Source organism: Telmatherina bonti, assembly GCF_933228915.1.
Source record: "Telmatherina bonti genome assembly, chromosome: 20".
NCBI lineage: Eukaryota > Metazoa > Chordata > Actinopteri > Atheriniformes > Telmatherinidae > Telmatherina > Telmatherina bonti.
Genome location: NC_136618.1, coordinates 28,992,604 through 29,014,420, shown reverse-complemented (window position 1 = coordinate 29,014,420; position 21,817 = coordinate 28,992,604). Strand labels below are relative to the sequence as shown.

Below are 21,817 nucleotides of genomic sequence, written 5' to 3'. Positions count from 1 at the left end.
TTTCAGGTTCCTTGAAATAACTTTCTGAGTGAAATTGTGTGAAAAATAAGTGGATTTTTTCCATCATGACAAAATAAAAACTTGTTTAGATAATCTAAAATAATAATTCAACTTAAAAGACAAAATAAGTAAACAGGATTACAACTTAATATGTGAATAGTCTGCACAGTTGCCATCATAAAATGCTTTTTATCCACATCAGATGTCTAAAACAAATTACTTGAAAAGTCAAACTCGACACATACATATTGAATTTTCTGACTTTTTTTTTTTTATTGTGCAAGCTTTGTAAAAGCTGAAGAAAATCAATTTTAAATACTAAAAAGAGAAACAAAGAGTAAAGTTGCTCCTCCATAGACAAGAAATGGAAAATGAAACAAGTCTGGCAACATTTCCTCACACTTTGCCATTTTAAAAAAAATAATTTTACTATGAAATAAAACTAGTTCCATCCAGCCATATTTGTCAGAATAAAGAAGAATTAGCAAGTACAAGCTGCATATTTCTGTCATTCTTTTTTAATTATTATTCCAATGACCAAGTAAAAAGATAATAGTCAAATATATCTCTGAAGGTCGCTCTGAGTTTTTCTTTAGAGATAATTTTATATATATATATATATATATATATATATATATATATATATATATATATATATATATATATATATATATATATATCCAGTCTGTTTACCTGAATATTTCAGAAGAAAACATATTTTTGCCTCAACAAGTCTCCAAACAAAAACCAGCTGTTGGCCGAAAACCTGGCAGATCTCAGTGTGGTGTCCATGTGTCCGTAAAACATCTGAGGAAACTGGATAAAAGACAAAGTATCAGGCTTAAACATCCATCTGCAGCAGATGAACAGGACCTGAAAGTGATGTCTTAAAGAAATCCAGCAAAGACCTGAACCAGGACCTGGGTAATGCATCTGGACCTTCAGCTGATCCTTACTGGCCTCATCAGGAATGGTCTCCATGGAAGGACGGCTGTCGAGAAGTCAGATGCTGCATGACTGACAGCCTGATGGGGGATGAACCCTCCCCAGAATCCAGACCTCGTCATGACTGGAGCAGTGTGGGATCATCTGGACAGAGAAAAGACCACAAGGTAACTGGAGAAATGACAGAAAACCTGTCTGAGACTGCTGAATTTAAACACTGCTTTTGCCTCATATGTTATATTTCCATTCATGTTTGCACATATTAATTAACGCCTCCTCCTGTTTTCCTGAATATGTAAAAAGAGCTGACTCATGAGAGTTGCATTAAACTGTTGTTTTCTTTCATGATGTGAATGAACAATAATGTAACTTCAGACTGTCCGTCTGCAGCCTGCAACATCTCAGAGCACGTCCACGTCAGGTCGAACCTGCTGCAGGTTAGAAAACATGGCTAAACGCACATTGAAAGATTTATTTAATTTTTTCCTACACTGGAAAGACTTTGCTTTATGTGAACCGGTACTGGTTACAAAATCTGCACCTTCTCTGAGGCTGCCACTACTTTCAGGATAAATCTGGAAATAAAGCAACAGACCTGCAGGTACTGTTATCTTTTATAATCTTAAAAGCTAGTCTCTTCGTCGCCTTGCTGTAAGGTTGCTGTTTGCTTCAGCGGGTTACGGTGACATAAGGGTCTACATCTGCATGAAGACCTCACAAATGCTCTCCTGTGTCTTCCATCCCACTGAAAACATTCACCCCTTTTGTTGTTCTGTGGAATTTAATGTTTTATTTCACGTCTACAAACAAATTGCTTTGACTGGACTTGCATCTCTATACAACACTCAGGAAGAAAAGCAACCACATGAGGAGGTGGGAGGGTATCTGTGTGGAGACAAGTCCACCTTTTCCCAATGAGTGCAAACTTCAGGATGCTCCCTTCACAGCCTCTTGTGTCATTAATCCAAAGCTTCTGTAAAAAGTTAAGCACTAAAACTGAAGTATTTCCTTTCAAAAAAGTCAAATAAAACTCATAGATTTCCTCTGAGAAGTGTTTCTTTGAACTGTCTGACACTTGTTGATCATCATTTCCCCGCCGCTCAACAGGGTGATGAAGATGTTCAGCGTGTGTCCCTGATATAAATAACTGCAGCAGCAGCTCGGTGAAGCTGCAAACTAAATTTAAACTGCCTCCGCTCTCTCATTGTTAAATTTAGTGCGAGCACCTCGACTCCTCACTCGCTGCACATCGGGTTGCTCTCCCACATTCCAGCCAGGCTTCCATCTCCAGATACAGACCCCTCCTCCTCCTCCTCCCATCATCCCCTGCTGGAGAGAGAGCAGCACACAGGCATCTCTCCTCCCATCACACCCCTCCTCCCCTGCAGGCGGCTGCAGCAGAGCAGGAAGAGCCTCTCCGCCTGTCTGGAGCTGGTTGGGCCTGTTGCTGATGAAGGATTTGGGTGTTTCCAGTCGTCTGCTTTCAGAGTGGATCTCTTCAGTCAGACATTTCCAGGACTGCAGCAATTCACATGGACATTATTCTCATGTTAAGGCATGTTTCCGCAGCAGGCACCGATGTCCTGGAAGCACAGCTGTTTTATCCCACAGCACAATGACACCTCCACGAAATGAGCTGGAAATGTTTACAGGAAGGAGTCTGAAGCTTGATGCTGATTGGTTGAACTTGAGACAAAACTACCAATGAAAAAATAAAGAAAAGTTTCAGCAACTTGTCAGAGTGAAAAAATGACAGCCAGCAGTAAAACATGCTGAGCAAGCATCCACTTTTCCCTCCATTTTGTCTAGCTCTCTACACATACCATGTTGTTTTACATCCAGAGCTCATCAAGGTGGCTGAAAAATCCTTTAAATCTCATCCTGGATCCGGTGCTTTAGCTGGAAACGGAGGCTGTCCTGCAGTGTTCCTGCTGTGGAAATGCTGCCGCTGCAGCTGCATTTCCTGTGGGACCCAGGAGCTTTTGAGGAACTCGGTTCCATCAGAGTAAACAGGCTCTGAATGAGGCTTTTGCCAACATTAAGTATTTTTCTCTGGGCGCTGTGCAGCTTTTCATGTAGAATCCACCCCCCACTCCTTCCCCAAACCCCCCCCCCCCCCACAAAACTTTAAAAACCTGCAGCTGTGGACAAATTTACAAGATCTGGATGATGCTGCAACACAACAGAAAACAAAGAAACTGAACTCCAGCAGGAAAATGATGAATCTTAGCTATAAAAACCTTGTTTAGAAAAACATCAACTGCAGCTGATTCTCCACTGGACAGATGGAGGATAACAGGCAGTACAAACCCCAAACAGAAAAATGTTGGGATAAAATAAGATATTGTTATTTATTTAATGGAATCTGCATTTTAATTTCTTAAAAAACAAGCAAAATTATGTGTGGAAATGGAAAAAGGAAATAATTTTAGACATGAGATTGTGTCAGTCATTTGGTCTAAAAAAAGGATCCATGAAATGTCTTCAGACAGCAAAGACGGACGAAGGATTTTCAATTTAAAAAAAAAAGGTGAACAATAGTAGTCAAAGAAAGAGAGGAAAGGTTTCATGTGTTTCTTTTTCTAATGTTCAGATTATTATTAAACCATTAAAGCAATCTGGAGGAATTAAAAGAAGCTGCATCATAAACCGTCTTCAATTATTATTTGATCCATATAAAGAAGAGATTACAGACACATCAAGCTCTAAAATCCTGCTGCATGTTCAGCGTTTCAGAGGCGGCGCAAACTTCTCTGGACTTGGAGGCGTCTGGGATGGACCATCGCAAAGTGGAAACATGGACTCTGCTCAGACCAGTCAGAAATGACTGCCATGTGCTCAAGGTCAAAAGGATCATCCAGACTGGTGTCCAAAAACCAGTTTCTGTGGTGGCATGTGGCTGGATCAGTGTTCTTGCTACTTCTGTAATGGCACTGGGATTTTAACTGGGATTTTAACTGGAATTTTAGAGCAACAAATGCTGCCTTCAAGACCACATATTTTCCAGGGACATCCAGACATTTGTCAACAAGATGCTGCAGAAGCAAATTTGCATATTTGAGGCACAGCTGAGGAAGAAGAGGGTACAGGACTTACCTGTCTGCTGTCCTGATCTGTCCCAAGTTGAAAATCACAGAGAACTTAGAAAAAAACCACAACTACACATTGTTGTAGATCTTAATGTAGCACTGTGTAGCTTTCTGACCGTAAAGATGGCTGTTTCTGGCTATTTGATGGTACAGTGACATCTATTGTGTGTATTCCTGGAGCAGTTGTGGCCCTACAGCATCCTGAGGCTGAGAAACTGCTCTTCACAACTCTTTCCTCCTGAACACTGTATTATTTTATAGTTAAATTTAGCTTCACCAGGTCACATGCTAGCAACTGGATATCAACACATCGGTCATTTTAAATCTGCAACGTGGTCGATCAGCAAAGAAACCCACAAAGACATTAGCACAGTGCTGGTTTCTGAAGCATATGTGGACCTACTGGTGCATTCAGACCAGAAGAAGTTGGTTCGGATCTAGCAAAAGTCTGTTTGTTCTCAATGGGCACCAACAATAGTGGGATTGTGACGTAATCTGTGGGCAAAGGCTGGATTCACCGGCACACCAGACTACCACTGATGTTTCAATAAAAAAAAAAGTTGAATGCCAGATGAATAGCTGAACAAATGGCAGACCAAACTGTAATAGTAAAGAGGGTGGACATGTGTTATTACATGCTGCTGGACAGCCCCCACAGAAGAAGCCGACTGCGCTTTATAAGCATCCTGAAGCATCAAGTTACAGCTGCGTTTTAGTTTAAAGCATCTGGATATCAACACACTACATGCTTTGAATGTGTAGCATAGCTGATTTGTTAAAGAAACCCAAAAAGACATTATCAGAGGAAGAGAAGAAAAGAAAAAGAGAAACAAACAAAGTAAGATATAACAAAGGAATCAACATTGGACTGATATTTACTAGTTGGAGAGATCTCAGAGAAGAGACAGGGGGTAAGACGGATGCAGCATTAGCTGTTGTTAGGTGGTGCCTCAGTGAGAAAACCTGGCAAAGTTCAATAAAGCAGTTTTAAAAATGTATTACATAAGTCCCCAACCTTAAAAATGCATGTTGTGAACTAGTTTGATGGTGCAGTGACATTTATTATGTAGATTTCTGGAGCTGCCCTGCTGAGTCCCGAGGGGATGGACTGCATCACACGCTAGCAAATGGATATCAACAAACCAGTTGCATGGTGACTATTTAAAGTGGAACTATTATGAGCATTTCAGGCTAATTTATTTTTATTTCTGAGACCAGAAGGGCTGGGATTGATCGAGTTATTGTCACAAATGGCTTTATTTACTTCAGACCGACCCTCTCCGTAGGCTGTCAGATCAGCCTGCGGGCAAAACGAGTGGATTGAGACTCTTCCACATTAAGCCCCGCCTCCCGCCACTGCACTACATCGGGAGCGCGCACCGCACCTGCTTTCACCGTCATTGTAACATCTCATAAACAGAAGGATTAGGCTCATATGAACTCAATAAAACAAACTAAATACAATGTCAACACATAGCATACAGCCCTACATGTTGGAACCTGAATCAGAGCCTGAAAACGAAGTGGAAAACAGCAACCCACAGCAAGGAATGCAGCAGGATGTCTCTCTTTGGTAAACTCACCAGCCATCGTTGGAAATAACTTTATCCCACGTTTTCCACCCGCCTCATGTATTTGTACATTCCCTTGTTAACCAGTAGAAGGTAACCAATCACTGAACCTTATCCCCCGGGACGTCACAAGGATTTCCAAGTAGAAAAAACTCTCTAAAACAACGCGTTTTTCGTGGCCATGGAAACCGAACGGAGAGCGTGCTGGAACTCAAACTCAAACTTAAACATGCGTTTAGGTGATAAAAAAAACAGTGCCGTACACATGTCTGATGAGGATTCAACACCGTAACACTGTAGAAAGCTCAGAAAACTCCAAATACCATCATAGCACCCCTTTAAGCAAAGAAACACAAGAAGATATAATCGGAGGAAAAGAGGAAGAGAATGAGACAGCAAGAGATAAGACAGGAGTCATCATCAGATTGACTTTTATAGGCTGGAGGGAGCTCAGAGTACAGGTAGGACGCAATATGGATTCAGAATTATTCTCCATGTTGCGCTAATGTTTATTTTTATTTATTTATTTGCATACAAAAGCTAAATCTAGCTGAATTTGGCTTATTATTGTCAAGGTTGTAAGAAAATCTGTCTTTTTATTGTGTCATCTGACACAGATCCAGTCTGATGGGATGAGATGAGTCTGAAAGGAAAGCAAAAAACATCAGAGCTGTGTTGACAGATTAAATCAAATTGATGCAGCTCAGTGGAAACATCCCAGGAGCAGCAGGAGCTTCCATTTTATTATGAACACTCTGTAGTGTTTCCATCCCTTCGGAGGGCATCACACTGACTTCCATTCATCTCCTGCAGACTTACCCCAACCTTTAACAATGCCTTAAACATTTAATGGGACAAAAAGGGGTCCACAAAGGAGACCGAATCACCACAATGTGACTGTGTAAACAGATTTATGTCCCCACAACATGAGAAACACAAGCATGCACACACACACACACACACACACACACACACACACACACGTACCAGACACACAAAGACAGACAGAGCCGGCAAAGCAGATAACATCATTACATCACTAATCCAATCACTGCTTTTCACTTCAACTGCCCATTATTCAATTCAGATTAATCTGCTGAGGATGCAATGAGCCCATCCCCAACACACACACACACACACACACACACACACACACACACACACACACACACACACACACACACACACACACACACACAACATGTGCTGACAGCTCAAACAAATGTCCACCAAATTAATTCATTTTTTGTTAACAATGAGGTCTGCTGGGGTTTTCTTCAGGGGTGCTGCTCAGCGGTCGTCACGCATGTTGTCACATGTTGGGGGGATCATCATCACATCTTCCTCACACATGCATTGTCTCGTCACGATGTAGCCACCCTCAGGCCAACATTTACGTTAGGAGCAGATGTATTTCATTTTGGACAGAACAATATTTATGTAGAATTTGACAGCAGCGACATGTTTCAGAGACAGTTTTAGTGCTGTTCTGCTGGGTTGTTGTTGTTTTCTGCTGTAAAACCAGCAGAGTGGGGCTTGTGTTGCAGAAATAAGCAAGACCTTCACTGAAAAAACATGCTGTGGAATGAAGCATGTGTTGCTCTGCAGCCTGTTTATGTGTAGGCAGTCCTTTCCTCTTTACCTTGGATGTTGCAGGTCCATAGTTTACATCAAAAGGTCCGTTTCTGACTCGTCTGACCAAATGAACATTTCTTTTAAAAGTTTTATAAAAGCAGCAACGTTTCTGGATCTTTTCTCATTCATTCATTCATTCATTCATTCATTCATTCATTCATTCATTGTCTGAACCACTTAATCCAATCAAGGGACACGGGGAAGCTATGCCTATCTGAGCAGCCTTCAGACTAGAGGCGGCGTACACCCTGGACAGGTTGTCCATTGCAGTTATTTATTCATTTGTTTGTTTTAATTCAGTTTTATTGTATTATTTTTATATGATTTATTGTTATTTATATTTATTAATAATCATTATGATTGTTTTGCATACTTATTTCTATTCTATAGAGTTTTATTTCTGTTATTTTTTCCAGTTTTTCCTTTTTTTTAAAATAAATAACTGTAAATTCAGGATTTAGGTGTTGCTAACATATAAATACTAGAAAAAATAAGAAAATATATAAATATACATAGATAAGAATATGAATATATATAGAATATAAAAATAAAAAAATAAACAAATTGATTAGATCAATAAAATGAAAAGAAATAAAAAGTTAATTAAAGGACAAGAAGTGGTTTTTCTCAGTCAGAAGTAAAAACAATCCTAAATAAATATTTTTCTTCTCAGCAGAAAGTTATGAATATACAATTACTTAAAATATAACTTCTTCAAGACATAAATAAAACAACTTTTACAAAATGCTTTAAAAGATTCCCTGGTGATTCATGATCCAGTGTTTCTTTTTATGGAAGATTTTGTTACAATTTTATGATTTTTACATTTACATCCAGTGGGTTTTATTAGTAGACAACTCCACCGCATCTCATCGGGAAATAGTGATAGATCGATTTCATTGACCTTTTTTAAAAAGTAATTTTTTATTTAAATAACTGAGGAGAACGTGCTCAGAACGCGCATTTTGAAAACGTTTTGACGCACGTTTTTGGCGCAACCGGCCTTCCATATATTTCCTGTTTCGCTTACCGTTGCTTAGTTCACCTGGTTGTTAGTCCGTTCGATCCCCCTTTGTCTTGTTGTGTTTGTTTCTATTTATGCTACAGTACTTGGTTCAGTTCCCGTTTGCCAGTTTGCTTGTTTATAATCCTTCCTCGTGTTCCCCAGTTAGTTAAATACAATTCTCTGCAGTTCTTCTGCCTCCTGCATCTCCATATTGCATTCTGCTCCATATCACCACCACCGCTCCATAACAATAAAACATACTCAGTCTTTTTTTTTTTAATTGTTACAGTATCGATACCAAATCCTGCAGTACTGTAGGCTTCATCATGTAACACAGAAATACGCGCTGCATCAGTTCTGGGTTTTTTCTTAACAAGTCGACTGTGAGGAGCTTTCTGAGTGCTGCGCTGGTCTCTAACGTGGCTAACCTGAGAGTACGGACAATGCAGCTGGTCGTTGGGGAAAACATTTCAGAAGAAACTGAAGAGGTTACATGTTAACCTTTTGTCCACGCTGAGCCAGGAGAGTCTTATGCATGTCCTCTGTACTCAGCCTCACACCACTTTGACATGCTAATGCAACTCTTGCAGCTTTATTTTGAGCTATTTGGAGTTTGAACATTTCTTTTTGGCTGCTCTCATCCAAGATGGAGAGGAGGAATCAAGATGCATAAAACAACCGGTCCGTTCTCACTCCCCCTTCCTGAGATTACCTGATAATTACTGAGACCAGGTGTCATTCAGCTGTAAAGTACTGAGAATAAAACAGCCTTTTAAAAGACAAAAAGACTGAAAATTACTTAAAAGATAAGATGGAGTTTGTTTTGACTGATAATTAAACTGATTGTTTGAAGGCAGTGATAAATAAATAGATGATGTTTCTGTCATATGTGTTCAAAACAAACTAAGCTGTCTGGTTTCACTCCTCCCAGTATAGTGACTCCCCAGAGAGAGAAGCGTTCAGTCATTCCAGAGGTATCTATAGTCTCTGTTTAACATGAAGGAAAACAGTCTAGCTCAGGGGTGCCCAAACTTTTTGCCTCAAAGGCCCAAACTAAAACTGATCCAGGGATCCACGGGACAGCTTTAAGGATGAAACATGAGTAAACGTATAAAGTTATTTTATGTATTGTTCATTAGCCAATACAGTGTATTTTTCCTATCTGGGCAAATAAAATGTTACATAAAAAATCAATATGGCAAAAGAACAAAAAAGCCACAGTTAAAGGAGCAAGAAACAATAATTACAGCCACTAAACTTCAGAGCAACATGTCAACAAGAAGAGGCAGAGCATGTGACTCTTCCACATTAAGCCCTCAGTGGGACACATGAAGTTGATCTTTGGACATTACCAGTCTCTCCATGTTGGGTTCTACCTGGCTGATTGACATGGTGAGGATGTCATTGAGGTCTGAGCAAGCGGCAACCTCCGGCGGTTAAAAGTGAAGCCTATGCGGAAGTGCATTAAACTGCAGTTCCCCCTTCATCCACTAGGGGCTCCAAAACAGAGCAAATCCCCAAAGACTCCCATGTTAAAAAGACCAACTTCACAGCAGAAATAAACATGTTTACAGCCTGGTTCAAAAATCCATTTTAGGTTTAATAGGTCAGGTTTACCTTCATGACAACTGTGGGGGGAGTGAATTTTTTTCTAACTCGCCTGTTTAAAAGTAATTTAATCTCGAAGTTCGGCATATTTAGGGGCGTGTCCTTTTGATTGACAGGTACCGATCTCCCACTTCAAGTAAGAAGAACGTAGAACAACCGCGGTTTTTAGCCTGTTAACAAAGCGACTTAGCTTTAGCCCGCTTACCTCCGTTAGCTGGGTGCGCTCCCGTTATCTCGGGGTTAGCTCGGTTAGCTCTTAGCTACAGAAAGCTCGGAGTTCGCTCGATGTCAATCATCCACCATGACACTCACGGCTCCCCTCTCAGCTCCACCTCTATGCCCATATTTGTATTTTCCGGGCGAGATGACGCGCATGACGCTGCCAACATGGCAACAGTAGGAACCGCCCACCGAGCTTCAATTCAGCTCTTCAGAAACCTACGGGAGACTTCACGGAGACTCCGTCCATATCTTTATATACAGTCCATGGGTGTAAGTCAGTCAGTATCCCTCTGAGTCTGGACTGATTGAGGTTTATGACACTGAAAGTGTCTTTTCATCGTGCTCTGCAGGGTATTGATAGTGCTGACTGGCCGATTCTGGCCTGCGGGCCCCACTTTGGGCACCCCTGGTCCAGCTATACTAGACATGCATTTTGCTTAATGAATCACATTTTCTTTACATTCAGTACTTGATGAAAAGTTTATTAGTAGCTCAAATCTCAACTGAACTCAGACATGAGGGCTAAGAAAAGAGGGAGAAGATGCATTTACTACGAACATTTCAGATGCCCTGACGGGCGAGGAGACAGGACGTACAGATGGAGGAAGACGGAGAAAAGAAGATGAGAGAATAGATGGAGGACTGAGACAATCAGACAGTATGTGTGAAACATAAGTTACTTCCATTTTAGCTCAATTTTTATCTTTATTTTGGTCTCCTGATATATGTGAGTGATGCGTCTCTTTGCAGCTCGGTGTGATTAGCTTGCACACCTTCTGCAAGTGACGACACTTTCACCGTGAAAGCATAGAAACTGGTTTGTTTAGCCAATGTTTTGCAATCTGGTGCATTACTACAGGAATTCAGGGGTTTGCTGTCTTTATTTTTGCAATAAAAACTGCAGTTGTGCTTTTGTAAGCAATAAAAACTACAGGAGTGTAAGTAGTCAGCAGGCGTTTCATTGATCCGTTTCACTCCACATCTAAAAGGGTGATTTTTTCCATCATCAGGCCCAGATGAGGATCATTTATTAAAAATATTAATAGTTTTTTATTGTGTTTTTGTTTTAAATCTGCTTGTTTTCTGAATTTAATTTCCATAAAGCTCTTTTTTAAAAAATCTTTTTCATCCTTTGAGCATCTGATCTGCTTGATTAAAACAAGAAATCTGCCTTTCCAGGAGTCATTACAGGCGTCTCTAACAGACCGTGTCGACTGTTTGAGTTTAAAATATCATCTCAGGTTGAGTTTGTTTGCTTTTGAAGCTCAAATAGGAAAAAGAATAAAGTTTTAATCTCCTCCTGCATCCCAGCCTGAAAATCCTGAGACGCAGAAGAGGGAGTGTGATGTTATTTATTGGACTGTAACCATGGAGCTGTTGCCAAGGAACAACCCATCGCCAACAAAAGGGTGGATTCATCCATTCATCCAGCAGAGAGGAAGAGGAGGAGGAGGAGGAGGAGGAGGAGGAGAGGCATCCCTGAACGCAGCCGAGCAGCCAGAGAGAGGAGATCTGAGCTGGAGGGTTTCCCAATACAACGACTACGAGTTGACACAGTTGTTGTTGATGAAACTCTACACACCCCGCCTCCTCCTCTTCTTTCCTCCCTCCCTCCTCTTCGTCCTCCTCCTCCTCTTTCTTCATTGGAGCGTTGTCTGGACAGGCAGGCAGTCACATGAAGCAAACACCTGTCGGCAGTGTGGGGGGATGACAAGCACATGCTGCTCTGTCTCACACTGTTTCCCAGCCTGTTTAAAAAACACATGTTCTCCACCTCAGCCTGGTTTGTGTGTCCTCGCTGCAGAAAAGCAGCCACAGTTGCAAGAAAAAAAAAGTTCAGGACATGTGCGCTGAAGCCAGAGGAGGAGGGCGGATGGTGGTGCTGCTGCATGTGGGGGAGAAAACAGGGAGGGAGGAGGGGGGTGAAAAACCGGTTTCCAATAGTGACGGATGATTTGTAGGTAACAGTTGTTTGCCTTGCAGCCTGAGGCCTGCCCTGCTCAGCCGCAGAGTTTGGAGCATGCAGCAGGTCTGAGTGCAGCAGGAGCTGGAAAACTAAATCCAGTTCGTCTCTTTAAAGGCAGCAGATCTGCAGCTGTCAACGCCTGCAGATGCACAAAGCATTCAGACACGCACGCTGTTTGTGCAACAGAAATAAACACTCACCCGCAATATTAACCTGCTCATTATGGCTTTATCTGCAGCTTGTCCTTACTGGAAATCAACAGGTTTAACCCCCCTCTTTCTCTGCAGCACCCCCTGCTGCACATTTCTGTACTTTTAACCACTTTTGAGGGAATTTTCTAAGTACTGTTTGTGTTTAATGGTATTTAATACTTTCACACGTTTGGATTTCAACCCAGAGAAGCTCCAAGGAGACAAAAGTCTGATACTCTATTCCCCGAGGTCTAAACCACCTCAAACTTTTCATGAGAAGTTTTTATCTTAGTCTCCATGAATTCAAGCGTTATCTGGCAGTCCACGGGTCTGCAGGTGCTGGATGGGCTATCATTGTCCTGTAAGAGGTCAGATCACCAAGTCTAAATCCACTTTATTAGTTACATTTGTTCAACTGCTTGTCAACACAAACATCTAATCAGCCAGTCACATGGAAACAGCTCAATACATTCATGCAGACGTGGAGATGAAGTTCAAACTGAGCATCAGAACGAGGAAGAAATTAGATTTAAGTGACTTTTAATGTAGCAATCGTGTTGGTATTTACTGTATTTACTGGGATTTCCGCACAAAACTACTGCAGGGATTTCCAGAAAAGGTCTGAAGAAGAGAAAATATCCAGCGAGCAGCAGTTTGTCTGGACCAGAATGTCTGGTTGATGTCAGAAGAGACTGGGCAGACTGGTTGGAGATGGTAGGAAGACAACAGGAAGTCCAGTAAGCACTGGTTCCAACCAGAACATCATCTCTGAACACACAACACGTCCAGCCTGGAAGCAGATGGTCTCCAGCAGCAGAAGACCACAGCGGGTTCCCTCCTGTCAGTAAGAACAGGAAACTGAGGCTACAATTCACACAGACTCACCAGAACTGGACAATAGAAGATGGAGAAACGTTGCTGGTCTGATGAGTCTCCAGTTCAGCTCCACATTCAGATAAAAGGGTCAGAAAGCCAGCTGTATGACCATTCAGGCTTCTGGCGTGGTTAAGGTGTGTTTTCTTGTCCCACTTTGGTCCCCTTAGTACCAACATGACATGGTTTAACCTCCACAGCCTACATGAGTCCTGCTGCTGACCATGTCCATCCCTTTCTGAGCACAGTGTAGCATCTTCTGATGGAAACTTCCAGCAGGATGATGCACCATGTCACAAAGCTCACATCATCTCCACCATGATAGTTCACTGTCCTCCAAAGGCCTCCACAGTCACCAGATCTACATCCAGCAGAGCAGCTTTGGGATGTGGTGGAACAGGAGATTCTCATCATGACGTACAGCAGCTGTGTGATGCTTCATGTCAACATGGAGCAAAAACACTGAGGAATGTTTCCAGCACCTTGTTGGATCTATAACACCAAGAATTAACACCAACCTGGTTCTAGAAAGTGGACCTGATAAAGTGGAAGTTGACTGAACTGTATGTCAGATAAAAGGAATAATGTGTTTTAGATTCGTTCTGTTATAAGAGTGAATTTCAGCCAAGCTTTAGCTGTCAGATTGATAGCCTCACATTAGACTCTGGGTATTTTAACATACAGAGTTAAAAGTCCACTCAGTCACTGCAAGGTATCCAGGTCCTGTGGCTGCAAAACAAACTCAAATAATTTGTCTTCCACTACTGTATTTGACCGCTAGTATGAGGCGTTTGTGCTAATCTTTTCATCAAATGTGCTGCTGTGCATTTTGACCAAACTTCTCCTCTTTTGTCTCATATTTCCAAACAACATTGCCCCAGAGGTCTCGTGGTTTGTTCAGATGTTAAACACAAATATAAAGCAATTTTATTTTCTGTAGTTCATATAGTTTGCATTTCTCACTCAGTTTTACTGTTTTCACTTTGTCCACAGTTACCTCTTCATTATTTGATGAATTTATTTCTGTTGCTTATTGTTCACTGACCATGCAGAGACAGTGGCCATACAGAACCACTGAGGCTTTGCATATAGAGTATATAGAATTAAGCTCATTCAAACTTTCACCTCTGGTTTGGCTTTTTGTGTAAAAGGAAAAGAAGGAGGAAGGAAGAGATAAAAATATAATGTAGTACAATAAAAACAACACCAATATATTACATAAGGATATAAATTGTATCATAAACACAATTCCTGTCATCTAAAATGACATCAGGAAAACATACACACTAACATTATCCAGAGAAAAGAGGACAGACACTATATAAGTCCTACAAGTTTCCACTGTTACCTTGTTTTCAGCCACTTCTTCACATCGGATGTAAATACTTTCAGATCTGTCAAATCTTTCATTTACTACAGCAGCGTGTTCTGGATGTGACTCGCTTGTATGGAAAAGGATTACTGTCAGAAAGGTCAGTTTGCCACATCAGAGTGGGAAACAGTGACAGAGAAAACTGAAGCAAGCACTCCTACATCCAAGTGTCATCATATTTTTGACACCTCCCCCATGTGGCCGAGGATCGCTACAACAATGAATGCACAACTATGCCAACACCAAAAGTGATCAAACATACTTATAGATGTCCCAAATTGTTAGTGGTATCAATGTTAATAAAGGTTCTGCAGCTGGTGATGATTTAGAGCAGATGTTTCCAGTCTTCGTTCCTCGAGGACCCCTTTCATGCACATATTAAAAAGCAATGGACCCCCTGTCCCACCCTGTGCTGAAACCCCATTTGGTTTTATGCTTTCAAAAGGCAGATTCTCACCATATAACTATATATATATTCTCAACATATCGCCTTACTTTTTTCCCCCTTCAGATACAAACAATGAGTGGAGAATAATCCTAATGGCTCTGGATGTTCAGAGACATGAGGACTCCATGTACTCATCGGGCAACCCTGCCTTGGGGTTCCTGAACCCCAGGAACGAATGTGCATACATTTATATATATATATATATATATATATATATATATATATACTGTGATGGACTGGCGAGCTGTCCAGGGTGTACCCTGCCTTTCGCCCAAAGACTGCTGGGATAGGCTCTAGCTTCCCCCGCGACACTTATTCGGATTGAGTGGTTAGCATTATTTATTTATTCCAGTGCAGGGTTGAGCGGGACTGGAACCCAGTCAAGCTGCTCCCGGGTAAGACGCTCAACTAATTCTCATCTTGGCTGATTCTTACAAACTTCCTTAACACCTGCTGGAGGTCTCCTCTCAATCAAACCAACAGAGTCTGCAAAAGATTCAGTCCCAAGCCTCTGACTGAACGAATTCTGATGTTTCTGCCACGTGTTGTGTCAAAGATGTTTCATTATTTTAAGCTGATTATGCAGCATTCCTCTCCAGAGTTATCCCCAGCACAAAACCAGTCTTCTTGACCAGTTTGTTCAGTTTCTTTAAGTCTCCAGTTGTAGTGCTGCTGTCCCAACAGGTGGCTGTCAGACTGACTGCACGTTCTGCACCAGACATGTAGACGTTATGCAACATAATCTCAGTTTCCTTAAGAAGTAGAGACATCTTTATTAGTTTCCTCTTGATTTTAAAAACAATAACAAAGTAATGCAGCATCAAGTGTCATACATTGTATTGTGTATCATATCATCTTGTGTACTGTATCATAGCGTATAGTCTTGTATCATGATGTGACAGAAGATAATGTAACATATATCGTACGGTATTGTATCATATCTTACAGTAACATGGCACGACATGTTGTTTTGTATCGACTGGTGTCCAGCTGACAAAAGTACGAAGGTACTTGTATTCTTTCAGCTCCTCTTGCAGGATGGAAGCATGCTTTGTTTACTCCTGTTCCTCCTGAAGCAGACATCCATTGTGTTTGCAGGTTTTTGTCACAAGGTTTGCAGACACTGCACTCCTGCACACAGATCTTCTCTAGATCAGTCAGGTTTCTGTGTTGTTGCTGAGAAGCACGGAGTGTCAGCTCCCTCCAAAGATTGGGTTTAGGTCTGTAGACCGGCTAGGCCATTCCAGAACCTTAATATGCTTCTTACAGAGCTACTCCTCGGTTATCCTGTGTGCTTCAGGTCATCGTCATGTTGGAAGATCCAGCCACAACCCATCTTTAATGCTATAATTGAGGGAAGGAGGTTTATTCATTCATGATCTGAACCACTTAATCCAATCAAAAGTGGCGGGGAGCTGCAGCCGAGTGAGAGGCAGGGTACACCCTGGACAGGTCCCCTGTCCATCACAGGGGAAGGAGGTTGTTCCCTAAAATCTTGCGATAGATGGCCCCAGTCATCCTCTCCTTAATACTGTGCAGTCATCCTGTCCTATGTGCAGAAAAACACCCCCAAAGCATGAAGCTTCCACCCCCATGCTTCACAGTAGGGAGGGTGTTCTTTGGATGGTACTCATATTTTTTCCTCCAAACATGTTAAGTGGAAATAAAACCAAAGAGTTCTAATTTGGTCTCATCTGACCACATGACTCCTCTGGATCGTCCAAATGGTCACTGGCAAACTTAAGACGGGCCTGGACATGTGCTGGTTTAAGCAGGGGAACCTCCGTGCCATGCATGATTTTAAATCATGACGTCATAGTGTCTTTACCAGCAGTAACCATGGAAACGGTGGTCCCAACTCTTTTCAGGTCATTGACCATCTCCTCTCATGTAGTTCTGGGCTGATTCATCACCTTTCTTAGCATCATTGACACCTCATGAGATGAGATCTTGCATGGAGCCCCTGTCATGTTGAGCTTCTTCCAATTTATAGTAATTGCTCCAACAGTGGATCTTTTTTCACCAAACTGTTTGGTAGTTACCCCTTAGCCCTTTTACAGCCTTGTAGAGGTCTCTGGTGTCTTTGGACAGCTCTTTGGTCTTGGCCATGTTAGTAGTTGGAGTCGTACTGATTGCATGGGGTGGACAGGCGTCTTTATGCAGCTAAGGACCTCAAACAGGTGCTTCTTATTTAGGATAATAAGTGGAAATGAGGTGGACTTTTTAAAGACTAACGTGTCTTTGAGGGTCAGAGTTGTAGCTGATAAACAGGTGTTCAAATACTTATTTGCAGCGGTAAGATAAAAAAATTAATTATTTACAAAATCATGCAATGTGATTTTCAGATATTTTTTTAGATTGTCTCTGGCATGCACCTAAGATGAAAACTTCAGACCCCTCCATGATTTCTAAGAGGGAGAACTTGCAAAATCACAGGGTGTTCAATACTTATTTGCCTCACTGTAATTTCTATTCAGCTCCTTTAAGGCTCAGCACCTCCGTTTAAGCCCGTTTTGAGTTGTGAAATTTATTACTCATTGTGACGGTATTAGCAGTTGTGTGGGGTCCATAGATTCATGGTTCTGTACTTTTGCACACGTGACCATTATTACTAACCTCATTATTTCAGATGCATCCCTTGTGCAGTTAAAATTACTTAGAAACAAGTCAGGAACATAAACTAAAAAAATACTTTAAAGCGGCCAGTAACAGGGTTTATTTCTTCATCCAAAGGATGCATCAATCCCTGAAAACTCTTTCTATCCAAAACGCTTCCCTCACAATGCAGACGCTAACGTCAACAACATAGGTAGGCCATTTTCCAAGAGAAATGATTGGTCAGGAGGGGCTATTTCTGTACTTGATATGTTTTCCTGAACAGCCCACTCCGGAGCAGGTTAGCTGTTTGGTATAAGTTACCATGGTGACTTACCTTGGTAGAAAGCGAACCAGTATCATAGTACAGAAAGCCCATACCAGGGTAAACCTCGAAGTTATCTCAACACGAGAAAAGAGCCTTGTAGCGCAGGCAATCAGGAGGAAAGCTGCTTGGAAACTAGTTGTGTTAATCTAGTCTGGAGCCTGTTTCCTGCAAAGTTCTCACATCCATCTATCTGCTCCATGTAATCAGATGCACGAAGCAAAATAACATAAATCTATCAGATACAAGGAGTAAAACTGCAACAGCAGCTATTTATTTCCCAAATGCCAATTTCCCTTAACAGTTTACTGACTCCTAAGACTTAATTCATCACAGAATATCTTAAAATTGTGCATCCTTGTTCCCAAAATCCTTATCAATATTATCAGAATCCTTCATTTTTGTGACCAGCAGTCCCATTTATAATTATGTCAAACTAGAACAATCAGAGATGATATAATTTTATTCTCAATCAACTTTAATTAGGAAGAAACCAGATGGTTGCCAAAATGTTTCAAGGTGCTCAGGTTAACATTTCAGACATAAATATGAGCAGTAATTATATTTTCTCTCAACACTTTATGAAATCGGTTTTAGTGCAAGACCCAAATGCAAAAGCAGGAAGGAAGAAGAGGGATGAAGGAGTCAAAGGTTTAATGGTCAAGTTACATCAGGATACTGGAAATCATACCAAAAACAGAGAAACAGACTGGAGAAAAACAAAGTCATGATGATGATCTGGCAGAAAACAAGAGAAAATTGAGACACTGAGCAGGGAGAACTAAATGAAGAGCAGGTGGAGCAATCATAAAAGTTAAACCAGGTGTGCACCGAACAGGAAGTAAAGAGAGCAGAACATACATGAAGGACATGACTACAAAATAAGAAAAAACCCCCCACAAGAGTCACTGAAAACTAAGGAACAGAAATAAAACTGTAGCAAAACTCCATAAGCCATGACACAACAGAGAGGAGTTGTTTAGAGTGTAAAAGTTTGTGTGGATGCTTCCGCCTATGAAAAACTTGAAACTTTAGGAGTTTTAGATCATATTTATATCCCACAGTCCTCTAGCGCAGGGATCCCCAATCCAGGTCCTTGAGGACCAGTGTCCTGCTGGTTTTCTGAGTGTCCCTGCTGCACCACACCTGATTCAAATCAATATGTATTTAGCAGACATGTGCAGAGCTTGTCTGAGTCTGAGTCAGGCGTGTTCCAGTAGGAACACTTGGAAAACTTGCAGGACGCCGGTCCTCGAGGACCAGGGTTGGGGATCCCTGCTCTAGCAGATGTTTTACTTCTAAGTGACTTACATAGGGCCCTGCGATGGAGTGGCGAGCTGTCCAGGGTGTACCCTACCTTTCGCCCAAAGCCAGCTGGGATAGGCTTCCCCTCGACCCTGAATTGGATTAAGCGGTTTAGAAAATGAATGAATGAATGAATTAAGGAAAGTGAGAACAACAAAAGCAAGAAATCAAAACCCAACAATTTCCTTCACAAACAGTAGGACATCATAATGAACTAGTAGCTCAGACTGCTGTAAGACCAGTTCGATACTAGTGCTGCCTTGTAGTGCTACAGGCAGAGCCATTTAAAAAACAAAAAACAAAAACAACCTTTTTTTTTTTTTTTTTAGCTCCTTCCCATCCTAACAATAGTCCCTTTGTTTAATTATGTGAACAATCTTTCATCACCTAATATCGTTTTGGGTTTAAGTGCACGCAGCTTATTTTGTGCTGAGTTGTGTCAAAGAGCCTGGCAAGTCTTTCTAACTCATTCTAACCAGTAGAAGAGGTAAACTAAATTTGCAAATGCTACTTGGAAAGCTGAGTTTTAGCTCGTTATCTTTGGTTATATCACAGACGCACATAAAAATTAATAAATTAACAATAAATGAATCGATTACAGGCAATCCAGTCAACGTGTGGTTTAACAGCGTATACAGCGTGCTAGCTCCCTCCAGTGGTAGATTTCTGGAACTGCACCTTCCTGTTCCACTTCTGTGTCACAAACAGCAGCAGAAACAGAGGCCTGTTCCAGAAAGGATGTTCAACAAACAAACAACAAATCTACCCAGAAGCTCCGGGTTTACTTACTCTTGACAACTGTGAGTTTTTATTTCTAGATCAGCTGCTTTGGGTTGGTTCAATAAACTCTGAGTATCTCAGTCCCCAGAGTTAAGACCCACAACAAAAAAACATCATCAATGTAGTCCCGATACCTAAATTCACCACGGCAACCGCTGACAATAAACTACGTATTTTATCCAACTGGAGGGAGAAGTTTTTATTTGAGCATGAGGCAACACAAAGGGTTTTTAGTAAAAAAGGAAACTGCTGCTGCTGCTAAGTAGAGATAAACATGGAAGTAGACTGCTGCCTGAGTCAGTATGGAACTTTAAATCCACTTGTCCATTGATCACATATTTAACTTTAAACTGTTACATGTGGGCTGAAATATTAGATCAAATACAATACATGCAGAAATCTGAAAGTCAACTTTATCCTCAGCAAAAAATAATTTTTTTTTTTTTTTTTTAACTAAAACTGACAGTTTACTTGAAGTTTACTTCTTTATACTATATTGTATATACTTCAGGATAGTATAGTAAAAGTATACTTGGCTTATACTGAAAAATATGAAGAAAAGTCTAAGACTTTAAGAATTTTAGTTCCAAAGATGAGAACTTTTCTTTTACCTTTTTTTCTTTTTGGGGCAGAAATGACTTCAGTTTTCTGTTTGAGACACTATTTTGCTACGTTTTTACAAACAAATGTGTAGTTTTTCTTTTCATTTTTCCAGCAAAGGTCTTGACGCACATCTTTAATGCATATCTATTAGCAGGTATTCGTAAATACATTGCATAATATGTTTACAAATTTTATGTAAATATATCAGACTTGTTTTCAACATTTTTTGGGGGGATTTGTAAATACACTACAGTCTAGTGTACATACAGCATGAGTTCATTTTTAAAAATACTTTAAGTATACAAGTACAAGCATAAAATTGTGCTTTTTTGTAATTCTAAATTCATAACAGTATATTAAAAGTATAATTCAGAAAACTAAAATATGGACTAGAAGTACATAACTAGTACAATGGCAGTACACAGAAGACTATACTTGTGATATTGTTATAGCATACTTACATTTATACTTAAATAAACTAAAATGTGGACTAGAAGTATGTACCTAGTACACTAGTAGTATATAGAATGTACTTGTTTTATACTTAAAAGTGTACTCTAAACTTAAAATTACATCATGAAGTATACTCGAAGTATACTTTCATTCATTTTATATCTTTATTATCCTTATCGTTCATTTTCTATCCTTATTTGTTAAACAAATATGCAACAAAGACAATTAAATTCATTATAATTGTTTTTTGCTACACACGTTTGGATTGAATTAGTAACTATAGGGTGGTTGCTGTGGTGACAGCCGGTAGTCACATGATCTACGACGAGGGGAATCGCGAACAGAATGAGTGCACCATATAGTCCTATGTAGTAAATGAGGGGTTGGGGAATGGTGTGGAAATGTGGAGACAGCCACACTAAGAGTTGCAACACAGCAGATTAAAACCTCACCAGGAGCAACCAAGCTGAATAACAGGACTTAAACTATAGCAACATTTAGCAGACACTTTCATCTAAAGCGACCTACATATGAGAGTGAGAACAACACAAGCACAGAGTCGAACAGTAGAGGACGTCGTAGGAAGGTGCTGGTGGACTGCTGGAGTCCAGTTGGATGTAGTGCTACAGGCCTTTTTTATTTATTTATTTTTTTATTTTTCCCCCACCGCACAAAATCACTTATGTTAAATACAAAGAATAAATACCATAAAATTTTTTGCAAAGAACTGTGTCATGTCTGCCCCTCCACTGGTTCATTCAGCTTCCCCTACCTACTGATCACCGGCCCAGACTACAATTCCCTGGATCCCCCTGCTCCTGCCATCATGA

General features: G+C 40.7%; 1 long non-coding RNA gene across 1 annotated transcript; it reads right to left on the bottom strand.

Moving 5' to 3' along the window:
* Positions 1–694: 694 nt before the first annotated feature.
* Positions 695–14,582, bottom strand: LOC306770592. Its single transcript, XR_013771742.1, has 3 exons — positions 14,455–14,582; positions 921–1,089; positions 695–816 (listed from the first exon to the last, which is right to left on the bottom strand). It is a non-coding gene; the product is annotated as an uncharacterized lncRNA (long non-coding RNA).
* Positions 14,583–21,817: the final 7,235 nt, after the last annotated feature.